Source organism: Babylonia areolata, chromosome 1 (assembly GCF_041734735.1).
Source record: "Babylonia areolata isolate BAREFJ2019XMU chromosome 1, ASM4173473v1, whole genome shotgun sequence".
Taxonomy (NCBI): domain Eukaryota; kingdom Metazoa; phylum Mollusca; class Gastropoda; order Neogastropoda; family Buccinidae; genus Babylonia; species Babylonia areolata.
Window position 1 is genome coordinate 24,286,252 of NC_134876.1, and position 7,500 is coordinate 24,293,751.

The following is a 7,500-nucleotide window of genomic DNA, read 5'->3' on the forward strand; positions in this document are numbered from 1 at the left end:
CGCACACATGCTCATGCAACAACAAACCACACATTGTCAAACTAAAGCAAGAAAAAACCAACAACAACAAAAAAAACACACACACACAAAAAAAAAAAACGAAAAAAAAATCATATTAATAATAAATCTGCACTAGTGAAATTCATCGCGTATGAACGATGAGTGAATCAGGTTCAGGAATACAGTCAGGGTCATTGATCTTGTCAACAAAGCCATCCTTGTCAGTCTCGTCACCCACTGAGTACACGGCAGTATAACTGTCACTGCACCGCGCAGCGCTTACATTACGTGTATCACACAGATAACCAGCCGCCACGCCCGGCTCCCCCCCACCCCGGACCCCATCCCATCCCCCACCCCCCCTCAGACCCCACCTCCACCCCCGCACACACACACACACACACACACACACGCCCCCATATTGCCAGACGACCGCCCCATTGTTCTTTTTTCTTCTGGCAGTGACAAGAGGAGTCTGTCTCTGGCAGACCATAAACCTTGTCAGCTGCATAATACAGCACACTGCTGTTTTGTTCTTGGTGTGTTTATTTGTTGATTTGTTTGTTTGTTTGTTTGTTTGTTTACATGTTGTGGGTTGGTGTTCCTTGTTTGTTCCTCTATTTTTGTAGACGTCATAGGAAGAAGCATTACAATGATATGATAATGCTGCCTCTCTATCTGTCTGTCGACGCCACCCCCCCCCCCCCCCCCCCCTCTCTCTCTCTCTCCCCCTCTCTCTCTCTCGTTCTGGCTGTCTATCCCACGTGCGTCTGCGTGCTATTGTGTGTGTGTGTGTGTGTGTGTACTATAACTGATGAGTGTTCAAAGCACATAATGTAATTCTACCTATTACATATATCTCCTTAATGTGTTGGCTTTCAACAAAACGGACGTTGATGGCGCTAGTGCCACAAAGAGATTTTTTTTTTTTTTAATTATCGCCTCACCGATTCGTCCCTTGAAACACCCCCGCCCCCCTTTTGCCCCCCCCCCCCCCTCTCTCTCTCTCTCTCTCTCTCTCTCGTATCCGCCTTTTTTTTTATACTAAAGCTAACCGCTGTGTTCTTTCATCGGACAAGAAAAGAGACTCCTCCCCATGGCCTGTGTTACTCTGGCTGTAAATCAGTGTGGGGGTTTTGGATTGAAAAAGACTTGACTTCCTAATGGCATGTATGACGCCCATTTGATGGCTGTTTCGGATTATCAGCGAAACACTTAATCTCCGCATGCGAACAATAAATTCCCTGGCACAAAGACATGAATCAACTGGATGCGCGCGCGGGTGTGTGTGTATGTGTGTGTGTGTGTGTGTGTGTGTGTGTGTGTGTGTGTGTGTGTGTCTGTCTGTCTGTCTGTCTGTCTGTGTCTGTGTCTGTGTCTTTGTCTTGTGTGTGTGTGTGTGTGTGAGTGAGTGCAGTTCTTTGATTTATTGTTCTGAGCAATAACATTGGATAAATAGCCTTCATGAATAAAAAGGCTACTACCTCCCCTCCCTATAATAAAAATTGGGGAGGGGGGGGAGGGGACAAACAACAGAAAACAAAAATAGACGAGAGAGAAACAACGACAGAAATGCACACACAACAAATGTCATCACATAATATATCAAAGCCAAGAGAAAAAAAAACAAAAAAAAAAACCACAAAAATACGACATCAAAGCGAAAGGTCTTAAAAGGTCTTACCAAAAAACCCTTGAGAATTTAACAAAAAATTCCTAGATTAACCAGCCGCCGTGGCGAAGTGGTTAGCGTCGCGGACTGACGGCTGGGAGGACGCGGGTTCGAATCCCAGCGGAGGTGGGTTTTTCGGCCCGTGGCCGGCTCCTACCCAGAGTTGAGTGTCCTGTGGGCTTAAATGGGGAGACTGGGACCACACAGTCAAGTGTCATCCACTTCAAGGATGCGTCTTTGGGTGTGTTGCTCTAATTACTTGACCAACACTGCAAGTGTCTGTATCTCTCGGGTCTGGTTAACGCCGGGATATCATTATGACAGGAAGCGTAGAGTACAGCCTCCTCCTCCATCATCATCAATATAGACAAAACAGTCTTAAAGTCTGTGGCCTTTCATGCCCTGCTCTCATGGTGACCTCGGTTTCGATACCCCTCCACTTCTGTGCTTGGGGTGAGTCCTGTCAATGTCTTCAGTGACGGCAGATTCATGGGGGGCTGGTGTTTGAGGGACATGGTGGCGGTCTCCACTCCGGGAGGGACGCTCACTCAATCTGGCTCCGCAACTAAGCCATTATTGTCTTTAGTAGGTGGCTTAGTAGCTGGTGTCCCAAGTACGTTAAATCTTAACAGGCACCACTGAACACCACCGAGGTGACTCAGCAGCAATGCAGGGTCTCCTCTGGTGTGTGGCCTCCTGGCGACCTAACATCGATGGTTCCCTGCGGACTGCCGACGCTGGAACTGTGACAGACGAACCCGGGTGTGGCCATGTATGGGGGAATCTAAATGAGCGGCGTGAGAGTAATGCCACTGAAACGGTGCAGATGATGGGGCAGCAAAAAAAAAACAAAAAAAAAAACACCTAGATTATGATATGACATTAGTTTTCAATTATCCGGATGAGGAAGCTCTATGTCTGAAAGCCTATCAGGGATGCTCAAGTATAAAAAAAAATATTGTCATTTAACGACAAAATGATGGCATGTTATGAGATCACTCCACTCATTCACTCTCTCTTTCTCTCTCTGTCCCTCTGTCTTTCTATCTCTATCATTTTGTCTCTCTGTCTTTCTCTGACTGTATATTTGTCTATCTGTCAGTCAGTCAGTCAGTCTGTTTGTGTGTGTGTGTGTCCGTGCGTTACTTCGTGTGTGTGTGTGTGTGTGTGTGTGTGTGTGTGTGTGTGTGTGTGTGTGTGTGTGTGTGTGTGTGTGTGTGTGTGTGTGTGTGTGTGTGTGTGTGTGTGTGTGTGTGTGTGTGTGTGTGTGAAAACAGGGCAAAACAACAACAGAAACAATTCTGCTGAATATCACGCAGCAAAGATGTCAAACCGATAGTCTCACAAAGTGCACATGTTGTTATCCTGAGGTCTTTAAGCTGCATGGAACTTTGCCCTTCCTCTTATTTTATTTTATTTCATTCTTGTTTTCTCCGCTTTAGAGCTGAATCGAAATCGATTAGAATATCTGCAGCTTGGAGTAGGAAGCGAAGAGATAGGATCAGACTGGATTTCTTTTCGTTTATCGAAAATCCCGGATAAAACCGTCGTCTTCAAACTGATGATTTCTTTTACCTGTGAAAATATCCGTGCTGAGCGCACCACACCCCCTTCCTGAGCCATAATCATTCTGTTCCCTGAAGCCTGTGTTGATGGGATGTGTCGGCATCGTCTTGTGTGTGGGAAGCTTTGTGTGGATAGTGTTCTGTGTAACCTCCCCCAGCCCCCCCCCACCCCTCCCTCCCTCAAGTTTCTTCCAATCCATACCTCAGTACCCACTCCCCTCATACACACAGACACAGACATGCACACCCACCCACACAGCCACAGACACACACATACACACAAACACACACACACACACACACACACACACACACACACACACACACACACACACACACACACACACACACACGAGCTGCGACGGACGGCAGCCTTCATCGAGGACACCGGGCTGCTCATCTAATGGGAGGCGAACGAGGAAGAAGAAGAAGAAGAAAACACACACACACACACACACACACACACACACACACACACACACACACACACACACACATAGACACAGAGAGAACGAAAAGGAGACATAATATACATCTGTGTGTGTGTCTGCGCGCGCGTGTGTGCGCATGTGAATGTGTGAGCATGTGTGTATGTGTGTGCGTGTATGTGTATATGTGTCTGCCTGCCTGTCTGTGTGTGTGAGTGTCTGTCTTGTCTCTTGTCTCTCAATAAACATGCTTGTGACTTTGTCCTCTGTGTGTGTGTGTGTGTGTGTGTGTGTGTGTCCCCCCCCCTCTCTCTCTCTCTCACTTCCTCCCTCTCCTACCTCTGTTTCTTTATATCATGTCTCTCTCTCTGTAGCTTCGTACCCCTCCACCTCCCCTCTGTTCCCTCCCTCTCTCTTTCCACCTCTCTTTCTCTCCTTTCCCCCACCTCTTATCCCCGCTACTCGTCTACTAGTCTCATTCTCTCCCCTTTTCCGTTGCCTTTCCTTCCTTTTACATATTTTCGAGGGGGTGGGGTGGTGGTGGTGGTGGTGGTAGCGTTGGGTGGGGGTAGGAGGGGTGGGGGGAGGTTCCCGTTAAAGTAAACCATCCCGACCAGTGATGTGACACACGTAACTCACTCACTGCCTGAGAACTTAAGAGGCTTTTGTCATCGCCTTACCATGCTTGTGTTTATGGGCACTGCTTCACAAGAACGGCTTGTCAAACAGTAAATCTTCATTCTTGATTTGGAATGATCCGAGTTTCCCCCCCCCCCCCCAACCAACCATCTTCCAAACTATTCAGCCCTTCCATCCAGTGTGTCACGTCCACTGCTTCTGTCTGTCTGTCTGTCTGTCTGTCACTGTCCTCTTCTCTCTCTCTCTCTGTCTCTCTCTTTCTCTCCACTTTTGCATTTCTGACTCTGTGTGTGTGTGTGTGTGTGTGTGTGTGTGTGTGTCTGTGTGTCTGTGTGTGTCTCTATATGTCTGTGTCTGGCTGTGTTTCCTTCACAACCATCTCTCTTTGACATCCCTGTCTGTCTCTGTCTTTCCGTCTGTCTGTATCTTTCTGTCTGTGTGTCTGTCTCTGTCTCTCTCTCTCCCTCTCTCTCTCATTCGCTCTGCTTACACGTTTAGATTATGAAGGGACTGCTTTTTATTTTATTTTATTCTTTTTTGCGGGGAAATCCGACAGTTTAAATCTGTTGCATTCGCCAAGGAAGACGTGAATTGTTGGTGTTCCTGAGACCTGCCTTATCCTACTGTGATAGAGTGGGGTGACATTAGAAATAAATCAAGTAACCATGTAATAATTAATTGCAATGTTTTTAAAAGCGAATATGTGAAATGCTTTTATTTGAGAACATATGTTTATTACGCTTGTTTAATCAAATAATCCGCGTGTGTGGGGTGGGTGCGGGTGGGTGCTGATTATCTGGTTGCGGTTTTCCGCAATTTATCTTTATTCTTATCTTATCTGTCTATTATAATCAATGTGCAGTATAGTAGGCTATGTTTATAATTATATTCAAATAATGTTTCTTAATTCTTTCTGTTTTTACATTAAGAATACTAGTTATTACATGCAGTGTGTGGATGTAGGTATGAAACGGTGTATGTGATATTTTTTTACATTTGTATCTTCGTAATATTCGTAAAAGCTGTTGTTGACTTTTACAGTTATGGTCCCCATGTTGTTTACTTGTCTATGTTGTGATAATACACCTGACCAAATTTCTCCAGTTGGAGATAATAAAGTTATTCTTATCTTATCCTTATCTTATCTTAACCAATCAATGTGAGTCAAGTAATTCCTGCAATTTAAAGGGGTGGGAATGGAGGGAAGTGGTCTAGAAGTATGTGGCCTGTGTACATTGTCCTTTTGGTCGCGTCGGTTTCGACTGTACAAACTTTCCACTGAAAACGCCACATATTCCTGCAAAATTAATAGTCAGTTCGTTTCAAAGAACGCATGTCGACAGATTATCGGTGGCTGAGTGTAGGGCGTGTGTAATATGAGTTCCTCCTCCTCCTCCTCCTCCTCCCCTTTCTTCTTCTTCTTCTTTGTCATCATCTTCTTCTTCTTTCTTTCTTTTTTTTCATAACTTCTTTCTCCCCGCCATCCTCTCCACTGCTGACTTCTTCTGTCTTTCTTTCTTTCTTTTTCATAACTTTTTTTTTTCCTTCTTTTTTTTCTGCCCTCCACTCCAGCAGTGACTGACAAGGACGCGCTCAGCGCCTGACCCAGAACGACAGGCCCGATGGACACTAAACGTCAGTCACACCAACCAGCTTTATGTCTCCCACAGGCTTTTTACTTTCTCCCGACGACACCCTCTTCTTCTCAACGTCGGCAGACTCCCATACGCGCGCCTCCTCTCCCCTATTTCTCCCTCCTCCTCCACCACCCACAACCTCCCTTAAGGGCCGCGGCCCGTCACCCGCGCTGTCACTACAAAGAGCCCGGGGCAGCAGGGTGTAAATTATCACCCGGCGCTAATGTGATGTTGGAAAGGGGTCTGTGTCGGGCTGGACATGTAAGGGAGGGGGTGGGGGCACGGGAGGGGCGGAGGGGAAGGCATGTAGGGGGGACGGGAGGACATGTTGGGGGTGGGGGGACATGTAGGGGAGACGACAGCGTTACGACCACCTGACGTGTCGTGGGAAGGTCGTAAGCATGGGGCTGATGATGAATATGTCTCTTGGCCCCTGCTGCTGTGTCTGACTGTCTATTTGTCTGTCTGTCTGTCTCTCTGTATCTCTCTCTTCTCTCTCTCTCTCTCGCTCGTTCGCTCGTTCTGCCTGTCTCTGTCTGTCGATTCGTCCGTCTCTGTCTCTGTCTCTCTCTCTCTCTCTGCCCCCTCTCTCTCTCTGCCTCCCCCCCCCCCCCCACCCCGCCCTCTCTGTGTTAGTCTGTTGTCTGTCTGGCTCTCTTCTCTCTCTCTCTCCCTCTCTCTGTTTCTTCTGTCTTTTCCTGACAGGTAGGTCTTGAGAGGTCTACCTCATTCTTCACAACTCTTGTCTCTTGACAAGTGAGTCTTTGTATAGATAGCAGTGTTCCCATTGGCTCCCTCTGTCCACGTCTCAGTCTGTGCGTGCGTGAGTGAGTATAGAAGTGAATGTCTTTTTGTTTCTCTGTTTCCCCCATACGCCCACTTGGAGACGTGGTAGAAAGAAATCTGTAATTCATCAACTTGATTTAAAACTACAAGCAGTCCACCAGTGAACGACTCATTTACAGACAGTCTTCGGCTGATCACTCGCAAACCAAAAGTTCTAAAAGTATACCAAAACTTTGGGGTAAGTTAACGCTGAAAACTGCAGCATGACTATACTCATTCAAATGGAATGAAAGTATAAAACAAACCATTTCCTCACTTCAAACGCGATATTCATCACGTTCACCCGCCCATTCCCCGGTCATTAAGTCAACAACCTAAATAGATGGTGAGATTCGAAAGGGCAGGCCCACGTCATTTATTACATGCTGGAAGAACGGAAAACAGGGAACCCCTTGTCATGTTTTACCACTCGGCTCGACAGCTGCTGAGACAGAGGTTGTAAGTTTATGTGCACGGCGGGAAAGAGATTTGTAAGGCTGGGCTGCCCTTCTTATTAATAACGCACGTCATCCTCCGTTTACGTCACCGTGACAGTAATGCCCGTGAAACGAAGTGAACATGAAAAAAAACATACCTGAATACAGAGCGCATCTTTGTAAACGTCCATGACTCACTGTCATAGCGAAGTGTTACTCATTGTGGATTTCTATTTTCAAAGAGAACGTGGACACAGCGGTCAAAAACATTGGACATTTGACATTGTTGCTGCAAGT